General features: G+C 34.5%; 1 protein-coding gene and 1 long non-coding RNA gene across 2 annotated transcripts in view; one reads left to right on the forward strand and one right to left on the reverse strand.

Annotated features, from left to right (window-relative positions):
• The window catches only part of Octbeta1R (Octopamine beta1 receptor), a 210,872-nt gene that overhangs the window by 166,900 nt on the left and 17,778 nt on the right, over nt 1-26,194 (reverse strand). The gene's annotated exons all lie outside the window — the stretch shown is intronic.
• Nucleotides 1-26,194, forward strand: part of LOC141446723 (uncharacterized) — a 46,874-nt gene that overhangs the window by 9,706 nt on the left and 10,974 nt on the right. The gene's annotated exons all lie outside the window — the stretch shown is intronic.

Consider the following 26,194-nt stretch of genomic DNA (forward strand, 5'->3'; position numbering starts at 1 on the left):
TATTTCAAAGAGAAAAAAAACAACTCTGAATTCGTTTGCTTTTCCTAATAAAATTCATTTCTGCCCATTTTCTATTTTCTTTTAATATTTGAATTTAATGAACATAAACCAAAAGTTTTCCACACGTAAACTCATTAAAAAGAGTTTTCTTTTCCCTCCCTCTGTCTCTCTCTTAGGAAAATTAATATGAGGAAAATTCTTTAGATTTAACATCCTAATTAAAACTTAAGTTGTAATTAATTATAGATCCATTATTTTGGTTTTCTTTAAAAAAACTCAATTTAAATAAAAAAAAAATCCCTCTGAATTTAATAATTCCCTCAGGACTATTATTTTTAATTGTGTGTAAATTAATACTAACCCTCATTGCTGGCCAACTTCGGCTGTACTTAATTAAGCTCCAATTAAGTAAGAAGTTCGATACTCTTTTATTCAACACTGAATTAATAAAATAAAAATGAGAAAAAAAATGGTTGAGAATAATAAAACACGTCTCCGTCTAGCAGTAATTTAAGAAATTAAATTTTATTGGCATCAACGATAACGTCATTTAAGAGAGAGAGAAAAAAAAACAATGACGCAGTTGAAGGAAGCGAAACGTCACAGATCCTGTAGAAACCCACAACTTGAAATCAATATCCTTCGTAGGACGAGAAAGGTGTTGACAATTTTTTTCGAAGCTAAAAGACTAGACTGAAAAGGACAAACAATCAAATCTTATACAGGGTGACCATGGTTACAGGCTCCACCCACTTTTTTTTTTAACGGCGGGAAATTTCGAAAAAATAAAAAACACGTATTTAATCATTTTTAGTCTAGTTTATTTTCAGTGATTGACCCATTTTTTTGAACCCCTGTATCTCGAGATACAGCATCCAACTTTTGTTTTTCAAATGGAACGTTATATTTTTTGTTGCACATTTTTATAGTATTTGAGCTCCTAAAAAAAACAAAAAAAAATTTTTTGAAATCGTTTAGGTTTTTCAAAAGTTATGGTAATTTAAAATATGAAAAACAAATTTTAGTTTATTGTCAAAATTACGCCATTTTTTTTAAAGAATCTGTTCATACTGGGCACAATCAACGGATAGGCAAGCCCAAACTCTGGGACTCCCACGCTTTGCTTGTAGCAGCACTTATGGTGCCGAAGTCAAGATCTAGGCAGGCTACAGTTATTCGACTTTTCAGATCATCGACTGAAGCCACGGGATTAAGGATACTTTACACTTTATTTTTTAGGTGTCCCCCCCACAAAAAATAGACCATTTGGGTTAAGTCCGGAGATCGAAGTGGCCATTGGATGGGACAATGAGTCCCTAAACACTTTTCATGGAAATTTCTGTCCAGGTAACCTCGAACAACCCTCGCATTATGTGCCGGGCAAGCATCTTATTGAAAATACATATCTAGCCGACGTTGTAGATGAACATCTTCAAGCAAAACTGCCTCTGAAAAAAAAGTTAGATACCTTACACCAGTTAAGTTCTCTCTGTAGAAGTATGGGGCCGATTAGTTGATTTCCTAAAACTCCACACCAATCGTTTGTAGAAAAAAAAAACCTGAACGTCGAATAACTGTAGCCTGCCTAGATCTTGACTTCGCCACCATAAGTGCTGCTACAAGCAAAACGTGGGAGTCCCAGAGTTTTGGCTTGCCTATCCGTTGATTGTGCCCAGTTTGAACAGATTCTTTAAAAAAAATGGCGTAATTTTGGCAATAAACTGAAATTTGTTTTTCATATTTTAAATTACCATAACTTTTGAAACACCAAACCGATTTCAAAAAATTTTTTTTTGTTTTTTTTAGGAGCTCAAATACTATAAAAATATGCATCAAAAAATATAACGTTCCATTTGAAAAACAAAAGTTGGATGCTGTATCTCGAGATACAGGGGGTTAAAAAAATGGGTCAATCACTGAAAATAAGCTAGACTAAAAATGATTAAATACGTGTTTTTTATTTTTTAGAAATTTTCCGCCGTTTAAAAAAAAAGTGGGTGGAGCATATAACTCTGGTCACCCTGTATACGAAATTGAATGCAAAGACCGTCACAAAAAATATATAGGCGAAACATCACAGACTTTAATAAAAAGACTGTACCAACACTCTTACGTCACAAAACTAAAAAAGAACACCACAGCACTTTCCTTACACAGCGCACAGAAAATCATCACACTTTCGATTTCCCAAACACAAAGATACTTAAATCAGAAACCAACTCACAAAAAAGGAAAGTGCTAGAAATGATATACATATCTAAGACAGAAAACAGTTTAAACTTCAAAACAGACACGAACAATTTAAACAACATATACGCCAACTTACTGCTAAATACTTGGCAATTGGCAACACTGACTTCCTTACAACCAATCACAAATCACACACAGACCGATCACACTCAGTCCATGAACACAGACAAGACAGAAGACACACCAACCCTGAAATGTAATAGTATTACTTTCTAAACTAGCCCTGAAGATGACCTAGTCCCTAGGTCGAAAGCTGCGGCAGAATAAATCTATTAAGACTGAAATGGAAATTATTTTTTCATCCTATTGAAACTATGAATCAGTCACCACAAACATTGAACAACAAATTGATATATGAGGGATTAACATCCTGGTTTTCGTTTTTTAATACGAAACTGGATCCTAACTTCACCTCTCCTCCCAGTGGTGCCTCCGTACGGGAGTAAGGTTGGCTTCCCTACTTGCTCCTAGTAGTAGTGTAAGGGAAAGCAAAAAAAAGAGCATCCCTTTACACATGGTGAGGACACACATATTCAGGACTAAACAGATAAACTAACAGCTGGAGAGATTTTAGGAAAGGGCCCCGTCCCCATAGACTGATTACAGAGTCCAACGGGGGCGGCGCTAGATTGTGCGCCTCCCCACGTCGGCCTCCTGGGGGGGAGGGCAATTGATGGCCTGAAAGAATGGATATACTACTGTAATGTCCGATTAGAGTGCAGTCTGGCGGAACAGCTAAATCACTATCATTATTATTCTTTAAAACTTCGCTACCATCTTTAGATGGTATTGTTCACTCAAATGATCACTGTAGCATGTTAGTTTTATTTTTGTTTAGGATAACCTGGTACTAGGAAGGTTATACAGGAAAAATAATGTACTGAAAAGAAACAGGATTTCCTTTCATTGTATTTCTCTAATGTAACTTCCGCTACATTCGCTTTTTCGTGCTAGTAATGTTCTTCAAACTCTAATGCATGAGTTATTCTAATGCATCTTATAAGATCATTCGCTAGTAAATGTAATAAAGGAGAATTTAATGAGTAGTTTTCTTAATCTACGATGGGATTTCCCTGACTATTTTTCACTTTTTCTTGCTCCCTTATTTCCAGGTTTTTTATTTTGAAACTAAAGATACCGCAACCTGCCGTTTTAAATAAAAATTGTTTAAGAAAAATAAAGTAATTGCCTATTTTTTTCAGGCAGGCTTCACGTCCAACTACCAAATCAGGTGTCGTGGACCGAGGCGTCTAGTAAACATACTGTACTGTAAATTTATTTTTATTAACCATTAAATAAAATCCAAGACTTAGGGAATCGAACCCACTAAACCAACAATACATCTTAGCTTTGCGGGTCTAGCCTATACCACCTAACATACTTTACTATAAATTTCTCACATTAACCATTAAATAAAATCCAAGACTTAGAGATAGGGAATCAAACCCACTAACCAGCAATACATCTTAGCATTGCGGGTCTAGTCTCTTAACCGCCTAACATACTTTACTATAAATTTCTCATATTAACCATTAAATAAAATCCAAGACTTAGAGATAAGGAATCGAACCCACTAAACCAACAATATATCTTAGCATTGCGGGTCTAGTCTCTAACCTCCTAACATACTTTACTATAAATTTCTCATATTAATCATTAAATAAAATCCAAGGCTTAGACACCGGGAATCGAACCCACTAAACCAACAATACATCTTTGTATTGCGGGTCTAGTCTCTTAACCGCTCGGCTACCATGACGTCGCAGAGGTAGAATATGTATATAATATTATTGTTGTTAATATGAAGATACTTTATCCGTGAATTTTGTTTATTTTTTTCAAGGTCAAGACTCCAGAGTTAAAAAATTACTTTAATCTCTGATGACTTGAAAATGTTATTAATACAACAGACTTTATATTACCTAGGAATTTAGATAGTGGCACTTTAAAATGAGCACAGTAGTGAAGTGCCAATTGGTAGTGACCGGAATAGATGAAAGTAACAAGAGGGTAGATTGAAGGAGGGAGATCAAGCCACGCTTTTAGGAAGGACCGATTCCTCCAAGTCCACTACACCTAGGTACAGATTAAGGATAATCAACCCCCAAAAAACTGTGAAGGTGCCTCCTGCTGGACTTAGCGTGCTTTGTAAAGCATACTAATCTGGTTTCTAGTTTAAGTTGTAGGAGCTCATTTCCGTTGAGCAAGCACATGACCCACCCCCCGTCTCTAAATCTCCAAATTATTGTGTGGCCCCCACCCAGAATTTAAAGGATGCGCCTCCCACAACGGTGCACGGTGGCCATGTTATTAAAGTACGATTATTGTGGTAGACTTCTATCTCCAGGTTTTAGCTCAAATATTCAAATTAAAAAGTAAATAATAATCTAGTTTTGTCCAGCTCTGACAATAGCGAACGATCAAAATGGCATTGCAAAACAAAAACAGCTGGAAATATTCCAACCAATGCTTTCTAGATAATTAAAAATGTTTGTTATCTGCCCCTTCCAACTCGCCCCTACCCATTCTCACCACCTCCTCATAACTGCAGCTAATTTCTTTTAAATGTGTTCCACCAACCCCTGCTGCTGCACAAGCGTGCCTCTCCAACTCATTAATGCGGAAGCACTGTAGTTTATTTTAATTGCAGATGGCCATAATTGTATCATCATGGGACGCTTCCTTCCGTTTTCCGTCTTTTTTTTGCATTTCCATAGCACAAACAGTTATTGTTATTGTTTAAGGTAGTTTTTTTTTTAGAACTAACTCAATGTTGGGCCTGGCCATTAAGAAATCGTTAGAAATTATCGTAATTTAATAACGTCTTTACAAAATTAAAGTCTCGCCTCTAAACCCTGGGCCTTTCTTTACAAAATTTAAAGGTAGGGAGGGGGGAGTTGCAGTCACCATTTTTAGAGAAATAAAAATAAAAGACACTAATTTGTTTATTTTTTTTTTTAATTTTCAGTACTTCCTCTTTGCACATATGAGTACGCACGCTGCAGTTACGTAGTTTTGGGGGCCTTAGTTCAACCCCAGATATACATATATCTATTTTGAGGCCCCCTAATGATGGATCAATGTTTTCCCGAAATTGGTGCAGTTATGTGAGTATTTCTCAAAAGCGGAAAATTCCGGAAGCTAAAACTATAAAATGCGATTAAAATACCTCAACCGGAAGCACATCTACGAAGTGTAACTTCCGCTTTTTTACAAAGACCAAGTTTTTAACCATTTAATGTTTAAGCAAAATATTTTTTTTATAAACTCGGATCAATTAATGTCTTATTTTTATATATTTACTTTTTAAACAATTGCATTACTCACATAACTAATTTTTTTCCCCCAATTCGGTCAAAGGTCAAAGTTAAAGAAAATAAAAAAAAAGAAAGAGTAATTATGTAATTCTAAGAGCAAGGCCGGCGATTAAATCGTCTACCACGCAACCTGCAGAGACCCTGTATCGCCGCTTATAACTGATTAGTTTGCACACGTAATGTGTAGAAGTTAGAAAATCTGGTCGATTACTAAAACGATTAGCCCAACCTGCAACTTTACAGGTATTTGTGCAGGAAAATTTGCTACTAAATCGTAAAAAAAAAAAAATATATTCAGTAATATAGCACTTCCAACAATACATCTTAGCTTTGCGGGTCTAGCCTATAACCGCCTAACATACTTAACTATAAATTTCTCATGTTAACCATTAAATAAAATCCAAGACCTAGACCAGGGGAATCGAACCCACTAAACCAACAATACATTGTAATATTGCGGGTCTAGTCTCTTAACCGCTCGGCTACCGTGGCGCCTCGGAGATAGAATATGTATATAATATTATTGTTGTTAATATGAAGATACTTTATCCGTGAATTTGGTTTTTTTTTCAAGGCCAAGACTCCAGTGTTAAAAAAATTACTTTAATCTCTGATGACTTGTAAATGACATTAATATTACAGTCTTTATATTACCTAGGAATTTAGATAGTGGCACTTTAAAATGAGAACAGTAGAGAAGTGCCAATTGGCAGTGACCGGAATAGATGAAAGTAACAAGAGGATAGATTGAAGAAGGAAGATCAAGCAACAGGAAATGGTATTGCACCAATGGGGGTAAACACAATTACATGAACTCCAATCCTATTTAAGCGAAACTGGCGTAGCCGCGGGCTGTCAGGAGAACGGGCGGATCCTCCACAATGACGCCTCCTGAGTGTTAATTGCTAACTACAGCTTTTGACGAAGAGATAGAGGAGGAGGCGGTGGCGGAGGCGGAGGTGGCAAAGGTCTCAGTTCCCATGTTGCTTTAGTGTAACAATGGAGCTGCTTTAAAGTTCTTACAGGTGTGTGTGTGTGTGTCGAGAGTGTTGCTGAGATCGCATTAACCAGTTCTGTCATTGTGGAACCTTTCCAGCATTGTCGTATTGTCATTAAGATATCTATTCAGACCAAGAACTATTGGTAACCTTGTTAGTTACCCTTGAATGTTATGTTTCCCTTCAGCGGATACAAGTTTTGTGAATAAGAAAGTTACCTATTAAGGGTCTAACAACACTTCCGGGACATGCAGACAACACCACTCTTCAGTGGCCGGGAAAGACAGTTGATGTCCGCAACTATGTATTTCTAAGAACTTTAGTAAAAGAAATACGTGTATTTCACTATTTATTTATTTTTTTAAGTTTCAAACTATAACCCTCTCTTGTAAATGACATCATGCCTGGGGAGTCAGTGGGGGACGGGTCCCCTTAAGTTCACAATCCTCAAGCAAACAAAACTAAGTTGCTTTAGAGAACTTAATTCTAACAATGAAATCTGAATATGAAATTAAGTTATTTTAAAGAAGTGGAACTTTACTTTAGCCAGAATGTTGCCAAAGTAATTACTACACTGTACCCGGGGAATTACACTAAAGTCTCTTAGTAGGGGCCCCCTCCCCACTCTTGCCTCTGAGGAGAGTGGGGGAATCAACTTTACTCGGAATAATTTCAATGTATTTACTACCTTGTTTCATTATACTTTTAATTGCAAAAAATAGGATTAACTTCATATTAATTAAAGTTCCACTTTAATTTAATGCCCCCCCTTTGCCACCACCCCTTTTTAAAATCCCTTTAAATCCTATAAAGTAGTGGAGCATGATTAAACTGGTTCACCCCCACTCCAACTGACACACCTCCTCCATTGTTTTTACAGCACATTAAATTACGAAGGCTCTAATAAGTGTCTCTTCCAATTTTAATTATAACTTGTGTTTTGCTTCCCCCCCAACTTTTAAAACTTTTATTACACTGTAAAAGTCATAATTGTGATTATTACTATGTTAGGATAATATTTACATCATTGTTAAAGAAATACCACTGAGATTATTAATAATTAAACAAATTATTTTCTCTTGTTCATGGAACACTTTCAAATTGTAGATCAGTGGCGGATTTCCGTAGGTGACGCACTCGTAAGGAGGTCTCAAACTGCAACAGTCTTAAACTACAGACTCGTGTACTGGACAAACTTCGCAACATTTTTAAATTCAGTAAAGAGTCAATTTTTTTCTAGGTGGGGCTAAACCAATCACCAGTTAGGAGTGGTGGACGGGGGGGAGCGGAAGCACATACTTTACTATTAACACTTTTTTTTTTGTAACAAATAAAACCTAGCTACACGCAAAATTCGAACTGGAGATCCTCCCACTTACAAAGCCACACTTCATAACCACTACACCCATACCTGTTCATTTATACAGGAATATTTAATACTTTATGCTGAAATGTTGGTAAAATAGAGAAGATGAACTTCGAAGACCTTGCGTCCATTGAAGTACTCAAATACCTGACATACAGAAAATCTGGTGTAGAGACTCTAACGACTTTACTTAGAACTTTAAAACGACTTTACTTAGAACTTTAAAGCGACTTTACTTAGAACTTTAAAACGACTTTACTTAGAACTTTAAAACGACTTTACTACTAACTTCAAAACGACATTAATACGATATTTAAACGACTTTAATACGGTATTTAAACGACTTTACTACGAACTTTAAAACGACTTTCCTAATAACTTCAAACGACTTTAATACGATATTTAAACGACTTTACTACGAACTTTAAAACAACTTTACTTAGAACTTTAAAACGACTTTACTACTAACTTCAAAACGACTTTAATACGATATTTAAACGACTTTAATACTAACTTCAAACGTCTTTAATACGATATATAAACGACTTTACTACGAACTTTAAAACGACTTTACTACTAATTTCAAACGATTTTAATACGATATTTAAACGACTTTACTACGAACTTTAAAACGACTTTCCTAATAACTTCAAACGACTTTAATACGATATTTAAACGACTTTACTACGAACTTTAAAACGACTTTACTTAGAACTTTAAAACGACTTTACTACTAACTTCAAAACGACTTTAATACGATATTTAAACGACTTTAATACTACCTTCAAACGTCTTTAATACGATATATAAACGACTTTACTACGAACTTTAAAACGACTTTACTACTAACTTCAAACGATTTTAATACGATATTTAAACGACTTTACTACGAACTTTAAAACGACTTTCCTAATAACTTCAAACGACTTTAATACGATATTTAAACGACTTTACTACGAACTTTAAAACGACTTTACTTAGAACTTTAAAACGACTTTACTACTAACTTCAAAACGACTTTAATACGATATTTAAACGACTTTAATACTAACTTCAAACGACTTTAATACGATATTTAAACGACTTTACTAACTTTAAACGACTTTAATACGATATTTAAATGACTTTACTACGATATTTAAACGACTTTCTACGAACTTTAAAACGACTTTACTATTAACTTCAAACGACTTTAATACGATATTTAAACGACTTTACTACGAACTTCAAAACGACTTTACTACTAACTTCAAACGACTTTAATACGATATTTAAACGACTTTACTAACTTTAAACGACTTTAATACGATATTTAAACGACTTTACTACGAACTTTAAAACGACTTTACTACTAACTTCAAACGACTTTACTACTAACTTTAAAACGTCAAATAACGAAGTCACATTCAGAGACCATTGTGTTGTTCTAGGAAGGAATGTCAGTACGCAGCGCTCAAGATATCCTTATCTCATGGAAGCCACGACGCAGAATGTAGTAGAAGAGTGGCTGGCATGATGAAGAAAGAAGGGAAAGAGGCTGCGCTATTCCTCAAATTGAATATTGGAAAAGATAGGGCTGGTTTTTTTCCACCAACATATTGGTAAATTGAGGCGCTAGGAGCCAACTGTAATTGTTCATGCCAATATGTTGGTTTTTTCCAGCCCTCATATAAAGTAATGGTTAATGTGCAAACAAGACCACTATAACAATAAATAAATAAATAAATAAATACTATGCTAACAGTTCCTGACTTTTTTTTAAAGTAAAAAATCATGTAAGAACAAATCCAATTAGCGGCGAAACGCATAAATTACATTCATATCATTTCCGCTGAAGGAAAATTGATTATAACTTTATTTGGGGCACTAATATTTCGACTAAAATATAGTACTGTGACAAAGTCGGCCTTATCCTCAGATAGATGGAGCGCATTCTATATTATATTATGTATTAGAGATTGTACTAAATCTGTAACACCTGAGGCAGCCAGTTGGTGAACTATGTCGATAGATCGATATATATAAAGCCACCTACTACTTGGCTGAATCTCAGAACGGATGCATTAAGATTCAACGGCTGCACTTCCTGTTTAACCCATCAACTTCCATGAATGTATGAGTTCCCTTCTATATTGAGGTTAGACTTCTCAATACAGTTACCACGTGCATTAGATTGGCTGATAAGAATTTCCTTACTTTGGAATTTTCCAACAATCCATGATTTTTCCCCAATTCAGACTGATAGATGAGCCACTGTACATTTGATTTTTCTTTTCCCCTCTTTTTTTACCCTTGATTTCCCCCACCCCACAGATTAAAACCCCAAAATACGAACAAAAAACATGATGAAAAATCGATAGAGGGATCTTGATTTAAAATATTCACTGATTGTAAACAGGCAATCAGGCGAATGGTGTACAACATCAGCTGGTGAACAAATTTCCCAGCCATACTGGACGAGCAACTGCTCCAGGGGAAAAACACAAAAAAAAGGAAAATTCACCCAACAATATTGATGACTTTCCATTTGAATTGATGGATTCAGTTTTGTTGACGGGCACCCTCCCACCCCCCCAAATCGACGACTTTTAATTTTTTATTTATTTTTTGTAATCAATCATAAAATAAATAAAAAATACTGGCCACAGAAGGCCTAAATAGGTCACCCATATTTAAATTAATGCTTTCGAAAGAAATAAAAAACATTTAATAAATCGAGAATTAGTTTCAATTTTTGTTTCTTCAGTTAAACAAAATCTCTCGTAAAAACAAAGTTTTAAGCTCCATAATCTTATTTTAATTAGGCTTTGTGAAAATACGTGATCATGTTGATCTCAAATTTTTGTTTATATTTTTCCAAGGTTTTATAGAATAAAAAAATAGGTTGTTATCTGGCAGTTGAACTGTACGCACGCTTGATTTGTGCTCCGTATTTAAATGCTTTTTTCACTGGTTTAATGTGGAAGGTTTTTTTCAATAATTGGCCAACAATATTAATAAGAGGTGTACTTTTAGAAAATTCAGTTGTTTCGACTGGTTAGATTGATTTAATTAAAGTATTTGCGAATATTATATTTAATTTATTAAGAATTAGAGAAATATTCAAGAGAAAGTTTGTGGAGTGGGGATAGAATATTTACTAGTGGTGTATAATCTTTCTACAGAGGTGGGGAACGATATTTATGTTATGGACAAAAATATGTAAGTATGGAACAAAATATTCTATAGCAATTGTTTTGAAGATATCTTTCACTTTTGCTGTTTGAACTTTATTGAGAACTTTCAGTTTATTAGTAATATTATTATTTATTAAACGAATAATTTATATCAGCTCCCTATTTGTTTTGCATGATGTATAATTCATATACTTCAGTTTAATTTATTTCAAGTTTAATGATTCCAAAATTTTTGTATTCCGCGTGTTATTTATGAATATCTCTGGATGAGAAAGTTTTTTATTGTTTTTGATGAGCAAAAAAGGCAGTAAGTTAGAGGACTATTTCTCGCCAAACTCAAGTACAACACCCAAAAGAAGACGATCCAAAAGTTCGCCAGAATTACATCTTGAAAAGGTAAAAAATAGAAAATTTACAAAAAAGGGAAATATGGAACTTAATGTTGAAACTATGAGTGCTTTATTAGACTCTAAATTTGAATTATTTAGGTCGTCATTGCCTTCCAAAGAAGATTTCAAAACGCTAGGAAGTAAATTAGATGTACTAGTTTTGGAAAATCAAGTATTAAAAAAGGAAATTCAAGAAATGAAGGAGAGAGAAAATAAAATGAACGATACTATTGAATATCTGATCAACAAAAGTAAAATAAGAAATTTAGTATTCAGAGGTGTGGTGACAACCAGGCATGGGAACGCAGTGGATACAGTTGGTGAAATTTGTCATGAAATACTTGGAGTTGAAAATGCGCAAATAAATAAAGCTTTTGAAATAAAGAAGAAAAATGTAAACAATATTATAGTAGCTGAATTTACTAGAGAAGAAACAACTTACGATATTTTGAAGAATGCGAGTAAATTGAAGGGTAGTGGTATTATTATACATAGAGATGTATCGGATAGAACTAAAAGGAAGAAGAGATGCCTGCTACAACTTAGAAGGAAAATAATAGAAGTGGAAAGTCAAGCTAAAATAAAAATGAGAGATAGCTTTTTCATATATAATGATAGAAGATTTGTTTGGGATCTGGAAGATGGTTTAAAATGTGCGGGAGTCAATGGTGCAGTGGTACTTAAACAAATTATGGGAAATGGGTTTAAAAAAGAATTAGAAGATAGTATTAAAGAAATTCAGGAAGCAGAAAGACAATACGAACAAAAAGCGGGTGAAGGGCCTTTAAATAAGCCAAGATGAGAAAAAACTGTCTGCCGAGGTGAAAAGGAGAACAACAACAAGCATCCGCGGAAACGACGTGAGGAAAATAAAAAATTATGTAGTGAAAATGATAATTTTAAGTTTAATATTTTATCGTATAATATAGCAGGTTTGAAAAATAAAAAAGATATGTTTATGTTTTTTGAGTTTATAAATAAGTTTGATATTATTTTGTTACTAGAAACGCATTTGGAAAGAAGTGAAATTGGTTCATTTGAGCATTACTTCAAAGAATTTAAAATTCATTGTATACCGGCATTACGTCAATCTAAATTTGGTAGAGCTGTGGGAGGCTCAATTTTTGGTTTTAAAAAATCGTGTTTTGTATCTAATATCTGTAATTTTATTTATGTAAACAATAATGTTGTAATGGAAATTAATCAAAACAATTTTAAAATACTTTTAATACCTGTTTATATTAATGTAAACCACTGGAATAACGACTTTGACCAATTAAATAGTTTATTAAATGATGTTAACAGTAGAAAGCTCATAGTAATAGGGGACTGTAATGTGAGAATTTCAGACGAACAAATTATTTCGTCGAACCTCGTATATCACAATAGCAACATTAGGGAAGTACGTATATCTAAAGACAATTGTTTAAATGCAAGAGGGAAACAATGGTTAGAGCTTTGTGACGATTATAATATGGTGGTCTTAAATGGTAGATCAAAGGGAGACCGACAAGGAGAATTTACATTCATAGGAGCATCTGGTTCCTCGGTAATAGATTTATGCAATGTAAGTTTTTCAATTTTGCCAATAATAAATGATTTTGTTGTTCTTCCTGAAACATACTCTGACCATTGCCCTATCGTCTTAACACTAAATCTAATACATTCTGATTTAAACAATATCGCCACTCTCCCACTTTTGCCGAAGTTAATATGGCGCGATGATCCAAAATATGGCGAAAAATTAGACATCGAGTTAAATAAATATAAAAATTTAGGAAATGAAGCTCAGGATATTATTAATTCTCTGATAAATATTGTTAACATTGTAGCGTCACGGCAAAAATTTCGGAAACCTTTAACTAAAAAACAAGAATGGTATGACTGGCAATGTGATAAAGAGAGAAAAAGGTCATTTCGTCTATTAAATTTTTATAGAAAAACTAATTCTAATGTAATCAAAAACATCTATTTAAAATGCAATCTAAACTATAAGCTGATGTGTAAAAATAAAAAGGAAAACTTTAATAAATTATCTATAGAAAAAATAAAAGAAGCGAAAAATCCGAAACAATTTTGGAATTCAATCAAATTACTTAAAAAACAAAAATTTCTTTACAACACCAGTATAGATGTTAATCAGTTTAAAGCTTACTTTGAAGAATTATATAATCCTGTACTTGAGGTACCTACTATTATGTACGCAGAACCTTTTGTTTATGACGCAATTTTAGATGATAAGTTCAATTTTGATGAATTGTTAGCGGTTATAGGTAAAGCAAAAAATGGCAAAGCTCCTGGATTAAACCGAGTACCATACGAGTTCCTCAAGAATGCATCGGACAACTTTTTGGGGAAAATGCTCGACGCATTTAATAGAATTTATGATACCAGTCGAGTACCGCAAAATTTTAAAGAAGCACTAATATATCCTCTCCATAAAAAGGGTGATACGAAACAAATATTCAATTACAGGGGTATCTCATTTATCGATATTGAAGCTAAATTGTTTTCAGGAATTTTGTTAAACAGATTATGGCTTTGGTTGGATAGTTATAATGTGTTAAATGAATTTCAGGCGGGATTCAGACCAGGGTATGGAACAATTGACAATATTTTTAGTGTTATAAACTTAATACAATTGCAATTCGTCGAAAATAAAGTAAAGAAGATTTACTTATTTTTCGTCGACTTCAAAGCTGCATTTGATTCCGTACCGAGAAAGCTATTGTTTTATAAATTATCTAGACTGGGCCTGTCAAGTAAATTTATTAAAGTTATTGAACATATGTATGAGGATAGTAAAGCTGCAGTCTGGGGCGAACAGGGAATATCAGAATTCTTTAAAACTTTATCAGGGGTGAAACAGGGTTGTTTATTGTCCCCAATTTTATTCTCGATCTACCTTAATGATCTTCACGATGACATTGGGGGTGGTATTTATCTTGGGGAGTTAAATATTCGAGTACTTTTGTACGCCGATGATATTGTTTTGATAGCAGATAAGCCTGTAACAATGCAACGTATGATAGACGCATTAAGCAGCTATTGCCAAAGTTGGGGTCTAAGAGTGAATCTTGAAAAGTCTAAGATGATGGTCTGTAGAAATAAAGGAGGAAGATATTCTAATGAAGAAAAGTGGAATTTCGTGGGAAATAATATTGAAATAGTAAATAAATATAATTATTTAGGAGTTACTATTACCCCTGCACTCTCATTTGAACCTCATCTGAAAGAAAAACTTCAGGCATCTAAATTTGCCATGAACTGTACTTGGTCCAAATTAATTGATAACTATAATGTCCCAATGAATTCTAAGATAAAAGTTTTTCATTCAACCTCGCGTTCGATAATGTGTTATGCGGCGCAGGTTTGGGGTTATAAAAAGTATCAAACAGTTGAAAGGTTGCAACGGTTTTTTGTTAAAAAGCTTTTCAAGTTACCAAAGAATACGGCTAATTATATAATCAGTTTAGAAACGAATTTGACGAGTATGTTTTGGTATACATTGAAGTTGCACATAAGTTATATTTTCAAAATACTTCAACTTCCAGACGGTAGGCTCCCCAAACTAATAGCCAAGAAAATTATCGCTAAGAAAATCTTGTGGTTCAAGGATTGGGATAACGTGTGTCGTCAACTGGGAATATCCCCGTTCAATCTAGAAAATTATGATAACTGGAGAAGTAATTTAAATAGTTTTCTGGATATATTAAAGATGAACGAGAGAGAGAATGATATAGCTAGGGCGAGAGAAGGACAACATCATGTTATCTATCCGAGGTTGGATTACGATAAATGGGAATACCTCTGTAATTATAGTGTCGAAGATGCCCGCCTAATAATAAAAGCCAGATCAGAGTCATTCAATTTAAATTTTAGGCCCTTTGATCCAGAAGCTGACCAAAACTGCACTTTGTGTAACCTAAATGACATAGAAACCGTTATTCATTTTATAGGAGTTTGTCCCATACTGGCGCCATATAGGCTTCATTATTTAAATAAAACAGTTCTCTCGATTGAGGAGGTATGTAGTTTTTTGAATGGTACAGAAAACTGGAGTGACTTATGCAAATATTTAAAATCAGCTATCTCTTATAGAAGATTGATTATTAATGAATTTTATCTCTGATGATAAGTCGTTTTCATTTCTATTTTTGTTCTGTTTTAATATTATTTTTATTTTTTACTTTATCCGATGTTTATTTGTTCCTCATTTAGTTGCAGTTTTAAACCATAAAAATTTGTAATCGCAACTCGGCAGACGGATGTAATCCATTGCCTTCAAAGAGTTATTATTTATTTTTCTATTGAATTTAGAATTATTATTTGTTCATAAATATTATTGTATTGTAAGATGGAAACATTTCTTTAAATAAACTCTATTATTATTATTATTATTATTATTATAAACGACTTTACTACGAACTTTAAAACGACTTTACTACTAATTTCAAACGATTTTAATACGATATTTAAACGACTTTACTACGAACTTTAAAACGACTTTCCTAATAACTTCAAACGACTTTAATACGATATTTAAACGACTTTACTACGAACTTTAAAACGACTTTACTTAGAACTTTAAAACGACTTTACTACTAACTTCAAAACGACTTTAATACGATATTTAAACGACTTTAATACTACCTTCAAACGTCTTTAATACGATATATAAACGACTTTACTACGAACTTTAAAACGACTTTACTACTAACTTCAAACGATTTTAATACGATATTTAAACGACTTTACTACGAACTTTAAAACGACTTTCCTAATAACTTCAAACGACTTTAATACGATATTTAAACGACTTTACTACGAACTTTAAAACGACTTTACTTAGAACTTTAAAACGACTTTACTACTAACTTCAAAACGACTTTAATACGATATTTAAACGACTTTAATACTAACTTCAAACGACTTTAATACGATATTTAAACGACTTTACTAACTTTAAACGACTTTAATACGATATTTAAATGACTTTACTACGATATTTAAACGACTTTCTACGAACTTTAAAACGACTTTACTATTAACTTCAAACGACTTTAATACGATATTTAAACGACTTTACTACGAACTTCAAAACGACTTTACTACTAACTTCAAACGACTTTAATACGATATTTAAACGACTTTACTAACTTTAAACGACTTTAATACGATATTTAAACGACTTTACTACGAACTTTAAAACGACTTTACTACTAACTTCAAACGACTTTACTACTAACTTTAAAACGTCAAATAACGAAGTCACATTCAGAGACCATTGTGTTGTTCTAGGAAGGAATGTCAGTACGCAGCGCTCAAGATATCCTTATCTCATGGAAGCCACGACGCAGAATGTAGTAGAAGAGTGGCTGGCATGATGAAGAAAGAAGGGAAAGAGGCTGCGCTATTCCTCAAATTGAATATTGGAAAAGATAGGGCTGGTTTTTTTCCACCAACATATTGGTAAATTGAGGCGCTAGGAGCCAACTGTAATTGTTCATGCCAATATGTTGGTTTTTTCCAGCCCTCATATAAAGTAATGGTTAATGTGCAAACAAGACCACTATAACAATAAATAAATAAATAAATAAATACTATGCTAACAGTTCCTGACTTTTTTTTAAAGTAAAAAATCATGTAAGAACAAATCCAATTAGCGGCGAAACGCATAAATTACATTCATATCATTTCCGCTGAAGGAAAATTGATTATAACTTTATTTGGGGCACTAATATTTCGACTAAAATATAGTACTGTGACAAAGTCGGCCTTATCCTCAGATAGATGGAGCGCATTCTATATTATATTATGTATTAGAGATTGTACTAAATCTGTAACACCTGAGGCAGCCAGTTGGTGAACTATGTCGATAGATCGATATATATAAAGCCACCTACTACTTGGCTGAATCTCAGAACGGATGCATTAAGATTCAACGGCTGCACTTCCTGTTTAACCCATCAACTTCCATGAATGTATGAGTTCCCTTCTATATTGAGGTTAGACTTCTCAATACAGTTACCACGTGCATTAGATTGGCTGATAAGAATTTCCTTACTTTGGAATTTTCCAACAATCCATGATTTTTCCCCAATTCAGACTGATAGATGAGCCACTGTACATTTGATTTTTCTTTTCCCCTCTTTTTTTACCCTTGATTTCCCCCACCCCACAGATTAAAACCCCAAAATACGAACAAAAAACATGATGAAAAATCGATAGAGGGATCTTGATTTAAAATATTCACTGATTGTAAACAGGCAATCAGGCGAATGGTGTACAACATCAGCTGGTGAACAAATTTCCCAGCCATACTGGACGAGCAACTGCTCCAGGGGAAAAACACAAAAAAAAGGAAAATTCACCCAACAATATTGATGACTTTCCATTTGAATTGATGGATTCAGTTTTGTTGACGGGCACCCTCCCACCCCCCCAAATCGACGACTTTTAATTTTTTATTTATTTTTTGTAATCAATCATAAAATAAATAAAAAATACTGGCCACAGAAGGCCTAAATAGGTCACCCATATTTAAATTAATGCTTTCGAAAGAAATAAAAAACATTTAATAAATCGAGAATTAGTTTCAATTTTTGTTTCTTCAGTTAAACAAAATCTCTCGTAAAAACAAAGTTTTAAGCTCCATAATCTTATTTTAATTAGGCTTTGTGAAAATACGTGATCATGTTGATCTCAAATTTTTGTTTATATTTTTCCAAGGTTTTATAGAATAAAAAAATAGTGGAACCAACACCTAACAGCTGTTAGTGGAACAGCTGATATTGTTTTTCCACGGAAAACAGATGAACATAGCAAAAAACCAACCAGGTATTGGTAACCAACAAATAAAGCTATGCATACCCCACCACTTGTTGCTATTCACGCGTACCTATTTTATCATACTTTTGTTGGAACACTGTGCAAGAGAGCCAAGTTAGATCAATGCCAGGAGAGGGATACTTCCGGTTCCATTTTTCTGCCCCCCCAACTCCGGCGGTTATTTTTTTTCTATGAAAATCGAAAACAGCCACAATTTGATCGAATAAAATAATTTCTATATCTTTTCAGCCTGAAAAAAAAAAGGCTTTTAACATCATCTTTTAAAACAGGGTATTCTCTAATGAATGGCACGTGGTTTAAAGATTGAGACTAATTGGGCCTAATCTACAGTAAAAGCCTAAATTAGGCTAAAAACACAAATTTATAATGATTTTTTGCTGAAAAATATCTTCTGTAGCAGTCATGGTTTCAGCCGCAGTCTGCTTCGTTTCTCTTCGAGCCGATAGTGCTCCGGAAATGCCTCGAGAAGTATGTAATGTCACCAGAATTACAACGGCTGATATTGAGTACATAATATGTAGATGTTTAAGATTTGATAAGATCAAGTGATTGCAGAGAGGGTAGCTACTGAGAATTGAAATTAGTACTTTCCGCTTTTACCATTCCTGTGTTGGAAATGTGATTATGGATTAAAAATCTTGGTTTTGATATTTATGTTCGAAGAATATGGTAGTGCGTAGAAAGGAAGTAAAGTAATAAAGCTTGGTAGACAGCGATGGGCAGCAGGACACATAGCTAGGATGAGTGAAGATGAGATTCCTAAGAAAGTGCTGGAAGGAAACATGCAAGGATCCAGGACGGGTAGGCAGACCAAAGCTGCGCTGGGAGGATAGTGGTGGCAAAGAATGCTGCATCTATGTTAGGATTCCGAAACTGGAGGGCGGCTGCGCAGGAAAGAGGACGCCTGGACGGGCACGTCTTGAGGAGGACCAAGACTTTGCATGAGTTGTAGCGCCAGTTAAGAAGAAGAAGTAGAAAGGAAGTCGAAAGAAAGTAAATCCTGGCACTTCCTGTGATTTTGGATTAATAATCTTGTTTTGATATTCATTTTCGAAGAATATGGTAGTGCGTAGAAAGGAAGTTGTAAAAAAGTAAATCCTCGCACTTCCTGTATAGAACTACTTTAAAAATTGTACTCGTATTGTTAGTAACTGCTCTCTCATCATTACGGAGAGCAAATAAGGTTTACAATCCGAGATAGTTATCTCAGGAAAAAAGTATAGAAATCAATCAAGCTAATGGAATGGCTTTAATAATTTTGCGGATTAATCCGCGTCACCAGGAGGGGTGAGGAATGATTTATTTGAAAAATCAATGTGAAGATCAGAATTTCATCAAGCCATCAGTTGGCACAGGCGTTAGATAAACTATTCACAGTGAACAGCATCCGTTCATAAATCATTTAAATTATGCGCCTGTTCTAATTCCTAACCATATCCTCTCACTAAATCGTTGAAATTTTACATTTATGATCTGGGTGGAGGTGTGTGGTCAGAGTCAGAGAATGTGAAAATCTAGCTTTTACGAGTTTGCAGAGAGGCTATAAATTGCGATGGTTGGTTTTTTTTGAGATGGCCGAGGAACCATCATAGCCACTTTGATTGGTGTTCGCGTTAATGTAGCCCCGCCCACGCCCCCCCAAAAAAAACAAACAATTAATTGACGACAGCTGCCGGAAGGACCTAAGCAAGAAGCAAGAAGTTCAAGAAGCAATTTCCGGATATAGTTCAAACCTTGACTGACAGAGGATTTAAAATAATCAAAAAGTTGTGAACGACTCACATGACTTCCTCTTAACCCAGTTTACGTAATTGAAATTTCCTTAAACATGGAATTTGTATGAAAAAGTAGTGACGTCATATAATGGTCATTTTAAAATTACCAGTTTTTAGGCATAATGGCTAAAAGCTACTACAATGTCTATTTATTATTTATTGTTATTTATTTATGCATAATTTATTTTTGTAACTGCAGGAATAAATGATTTGTTTACTAACACTAACCAGATTGTTAATGTAATTTAACTCACAAACAGAACCCCCTGTAATAATGTAAATACATAAAATACAGTATTTTTATCTATCTACAGGGTCCATTTATTAAAATGCACTTGCGGTAGGCCAATTTAAACACTTACTTATTATTAATAATTCATAGGTTTTGGATCCACACAATGCACTGAAATAGCACTATAAAGTAAAGCCTATACATCCCCACTCCTAAAATTACCCCAATTCCGATTTTTCAGTGAAATTGTTGTTAATAAAAATTGTAGAACTATATATGAGCAGTAAATATGCCAAGTTTACAATAAAATTAAAGAAGCAATTTTTAAAGAAAACTTTTAAAAAACAGGAAAAGTGACTCCGTAAAGTTGCATTTCCGGTTCGCTGATTTGGTTGTTCGAAAGTTTATTGTCAGTTCCGGTGGTAGATCTGAAATTTGACGTTTCTGCAATTTTCCGTTTTTGAGGTTATACAGTCTTTTAACATACACACATAGATAGATATTTCTAAAAAAAAAATAACTTTTTAGGTGCTCAAGGAATACTTTCGGTTAAAAATGGAAATCAACGATCGCGATACTTCCTCTTACCTAGTGTGGTCAGCGGAGGCCCTTTTAAGGGGATATTCTTCATCTATCCTCCTTATCCAAGGGCAGCTCTAAAACGAAACTGCCTAAAATGAGTATATCCGGTTTGATGTGAATGAAGAGAGGGGGCTACTCTATATAGGGACCAACTTCCTGCTGGTCTGATCTCTTTGGGGGTACCTGAGCTTCTCTCTCACACCCCTGACTCCAGGAATAGACTATGATCACTTTATCTACGAAGTAATCACCATTCGCACTTCAATAGCAGGGGTTCTACCCATTGACTTGGTGGCAATGACCAGAAGATGGACCTACCTGCTGAGGGGGAAGTCTCTGGGTAGTATCGACGCCAAAAAGAGGGCGACTGCTCGGCTGGCACAAGAATGAAGAGACTGCTGGGCGAATGACGACCATGGGTGATGGACTGCAAGGTTGATTGTTGATCCGGTGACCTGGGCAGATAGGAAACATGGAGAGGTGAGGATTATTACCTCACACAATTCCTTACTGGCCACGGATATTTCGCACGTTTCCTCCATAAAATCGGGGAAAAGGCCGTCTGGGGGCGTGCATTTACGGGGACTCGGACTCGGATGACGCCCTGCACACATTTTTTTTTTTTTTGAATGTACACGTTGGGTACAAGAAAGAAGAAGATTGCAGGAGGTTACCGGTCCTCCGATATAACTCCGGACAGCATCGTCGGACGGATGCTGGAAGATGAGGAAGCTTGGGCGAGGGTCTCTTCCCATGGTAAGGATGATCTTAATAAGAAAAAGAAAGGACACCTGGAATAATGGCAGGTGTAATTGAAGAGGAATAAAAAGAAGTGGAGCCAAGTTTACGAGGCGCCATCCCCGAAGTAATGCTGTTTGGCAGTTCCGGGATGGACATTTTACGCCTGAGGGGGAGGGGGGATTTTAGTGGGTCGAGCCCCACACACCCGACAGATCGTCGGAAGGTGCCTTTGGCATTTTTCCCCCTCGCAAAAAAAAAAAAAAAACATTCGCACTTCAGAACTCGAGAAGCGTAGTATCAACTAGCCTACTGTTGGCCGATACAATAAGGCCTCAATGGCCCCAGTTTCTTGTGGGCAACAGAACCCGCTAAGTGTCCCCCCTCTCAAATATTAGGTGGGCAACAACCATTTTCAAGAAAATTAGGGGGAAAAAATCGCCACAGAAGGTTGAGGTAGTTCCGGCCGATGAATACGTAAACTATCCAATTTCCTACCTCAAAACATGTATTTCCCGTTTAAAATCCAATCTCATTATATATTCGTGATGATGTTTACTCATATTTTACACCAGCAAAAGAATTAGAATTTAAAAAAAACAATTACATTAATAAACGAAGTACCCCCTCCTCTCAAATCGTTTGTTGAAATCGCTAGAAGTTATTAAATTTTCAATTAAATATCAAATGTACATAATATTATTACATATCGTTATCGATTTCTGTCTGATTATATATATAAAACCAAGTTTGACACTGTCAAACAGTTTTAATCACATGATATCAGATATAAAAGGCTGTGGTTCCACATCACAGCTGATTGGTAAATGTTCGCCTTGCATGAGTCAAAATATTTATATACAGGGTGTTCATTTTAAGACGGCTCAAATGCATTTCATGCTTAAACGGTTAATCTGAGCAAAAAATGGTAGAGGAAAAATTTGTTGCCCGTCAACTCTAGTTTCAGAATATGTGACTTGATTTTAGATTCCTGCCCGCATACGCGGTGAGAGTTCGCGGTTGACCCCTATTTTCATATACACCGTTTTAAAGAGTATAAAAAGTTATGAAAGAAACCGGAAACGGTTTCTGATTTTGTTGACAATTTCTCTCTCAAAGTTTTCTTCAACAACAATTTAGTGAGTGGACTTCAAAGTTTTAGAGCAAACAATGAGAATTTGTAGCAAGAGGAAGACAGATTTAGATTTGTATTTTGTTTTGAATCAGAATACAAAAAGCAACAGAGCGGGGAGACAAATTAGTCATCAATATATTATTAAAAGACATAAATTTCCACGCTGTAAAAGCTTGAGTGGTTTTCACAGAACATCATAGCTAGCAAATGACGCAATCAGCAATGACTTTGACGCTACACTATGTGTGAGAAAAAAAATAAAATAAAAGATATTTAATGATTTTTAAAGCAACAATTTTCCTTATAATAAAACTCTTAAATGACTCACATTATGCGACCTCCAACCACCCAGTAAAAACATCTTCTACAGCCAACTACTAAGTCTGTCCATAAACATTAATTTCTCAATTACAGGCAGGGTTTCTGATGAAATTGTAAAGAGAATTCAGTGCGGATATTCTGCTATTTCAAGTTAGTTTACTAGCGAAGTATTGTGAAAATCAGGCGCCACGATAGCCGAGCGTAAGAGACTAAACCCGCAATGCTAAGATGTATTGTTGGTTTAATGGGTTCGATTCCCTATCTCTAAATCTTGGATTTTATTTAATGGTTAATATGAGAAATTTATAGTAAAGTATGTTAGGCGGTTATAGGCTAGACCAGCAAAGCTAAGATGTATTGTTGGTTTAGTGGGTTCGTTTCCCTATCTCTAAATCTTGGATTTTATTTAATGGTTAATATGAGAAATTTATAGTAAAGTATGTTAGGCGGTTATAGGCTAGACCAGCAAAGCTAAGATGTATTGTTGGTTTAGTGGGTTCGATTCCCTATCTCCAAATCTTGGATTTTATTTAATGGTTAATATGAGAAATTTATAGTAAAGTATGTTAGGCGGTTATAGGCTAGACCAGCAAAGCTAAGATGTATTGTTGGTTTAGTGGGTTCGATTCCCTATCTCTAAATCTTGGATTTTATTTAATATGTTAATATCAGAAATTTATAGTAAAGTATGTTAGGCGGTTATAAGCTAGACCAGCAAAGCTAAGATGTATTGTTGGTTTAGTTGGTTCGATTCCCAATCTCTAAATCTTGGATTTTATTTAATGGTTAATATGAGAAATTTATAGTAAAGTATGTTAGGCGGTTATAGGCTAGACCAGCAAAGCTAAGATGTATTGTTGGTTTAGTGGGTTCGATTCCCTATCTCTGAATCTTGGATTTTATTTAATGGTTAATATGAGAAATTTATAGTAAAGTATGTCAGGCGGTTATAGGCTAGACCAGCAAAGCTAAGATGTATTGTTGGTTTAGTGGGTTCGATTCCCTATCTCTAAATCTTGGATTTTATTTAATGGTTAATATGAGAAATTTATAATAAAGTATGTCAGGCGGTTATAGGCTATACCAGCAAAGCTAAGATGTATTGTTGGTTTAGTGGGTTCGATTCCCTATCTCTAAATCTTGGATTTTATTTAATGGTTAATATGAGAAATTTATAGTAAAGTATGTTAGGCGGTTATAGGCTAGACCCGCAAAGCTAAGATGTATTGTTGGTTTAGTGGGTTCGATTCCCTATCTCTAAATCTTGGATTTTATTTAATGGTTAATATGAGAAATTTATAGTAAAGTATGTTAGGCGGTTATAGGCTAGACCAGCAAAGCTAAGATCTATTGTTGGTTTAGTTGGTTCGATTCTTAGTCTCTAGGCCTTGGATTTTATTTAATGGTTAATATGAGAAATTTATAGTAAAGTATGTCAGGCGGTTATAGGCTAGACCAGCAAAGCTAAGATGTATTGTTGGTTTAGTGGGTTCGATTCCCTATCTCTAAGTCTTGGATTTTATTTAATGGTTAATATGAGAAATTTATAGTAAAGTATGTTAGGAGGTTATAGGCTAGACCCGCAAAGCTAAGATGTATTGTTGGTTTAGTGGGTTCGATTCCCTATCTCTAAATCTAGGATTTTATTTAATGGTTAATATGAGAAATTTATAGTAAAGTATGTTAGGCGGTTATAGGCTAGACCAGCAAAGCTAAGATGTATTGTTGGTTTAGTGGGTTCGATTCCCTATCTCTAAATCTTGGATTTTATTTAATGGTTAATATGAGAAATTTATAGTAAAGTATGTTAGGCGGTTATAGGCTAGACCAGCAAAGCTACGATCTATTGTTGGTTTAGTTGGTTCGATTCTTAGTCTCTAGGCCTTGGATTTTATTTAATGGTTAATATGAGAAATTTATAGTAAAGTATATCAGGCGGTTATAGGCTAGACCCGCAATGCTAAGATGTATTGTTGGTTTAGTGGGTTCGATTCTCTATCTCTAAATCTTGGATTTTATTTAATGGTTAATATGAGAAATTTATAGTAAAGTATGTCAGGCGGTTATAGGCTAGACCCGCAATGCTAAGATCTATTGTTGGTTTAGTGGGTTCGATTCCCTATCTCTAAGTCTTGGATTTTATTTAATGGTTAATATGAGAAATTTATAGTAAAGTATGTGAGGCGGTTATAGGCTAGACCCGCAATGCTAAGATGTATTGTTGGTTTATTGGGTTCGATTCCGTATTTCTAAGTCTTGGATTTTATTTAATGGTTATATGAGGAATTTATAGTAAAGTATGTTAGACGGTTATAGATAGATAGATAGATAAACTTCTGTATTTGATGTTATTAACATATTACAGGGGTTCTGAAATGTACAATAATTTTAAATAACCACCGTTATAAATTAATAAAATAAATTAAACAAAATTAAACATTTCTTTGTAAACAAAAAATAAAAAATAATAATAATCATACTGATATAAATTAAACATTTTTTAGCTGCAATAAATAATATTTCTTTATTCATCCTTCACAAATGATCTCAGCTTTAAAGACTCTATTATATAATAGTAGATCTGATTTAGGCGATCATATGTGTTTATTTTTAGAATGTTTAGTAGCGGAGACTCTTTTTGAAGAAACTCTCCCAGGTAGTGTCTTCTCAACGGTGAATACAGCGGGCAGACAAGGAGAAAGTGCTCCAGGGTTTCATTTCTATTTAAATTGCACATTGTACAGATTGAATTGGTATCTATGTGGTAATAACCATTTCTAGATCTGATTCTCAATGCCTTGCAACTCGATACTCGAATCTGGCTCACCACTCTGAGTTTGTCTAAAGCGCAAGTATAGTAAATATAATCCTCATTTAGACCTAATAAACTGATATCTCTATACAAGCGACTATAGCCAGAATGAACAGCCCTATCGACATCGAGCGAAAGAACATGGTTAGTCCACTTTTCAATCAAATCTGGTACCCTCTGTTTTAAGCACATTATCACAAAGAACGAAGTCAGATTCGCCAATAACAGCAAGCCATTGCTGCAATTGGGAG

The sequence above is a fragment of the Rhodnius prolixus genome, unplaced genomic scaffold (genome assembly GCF_049639745.1).
Source record: "Rhodnius prolixus isolate KJV_2025 unplaced genomic scaffold, Rpr scaffold_7, whole genome shotgun sequence".
Classification (NCBI taxonomy): domain Eukaryota; kingdom Metazoa; phylum Arthropoda; class Insecta; order Hemiptera; family Reduviidae; genus Rhodnius; species Rhodnius prolixus.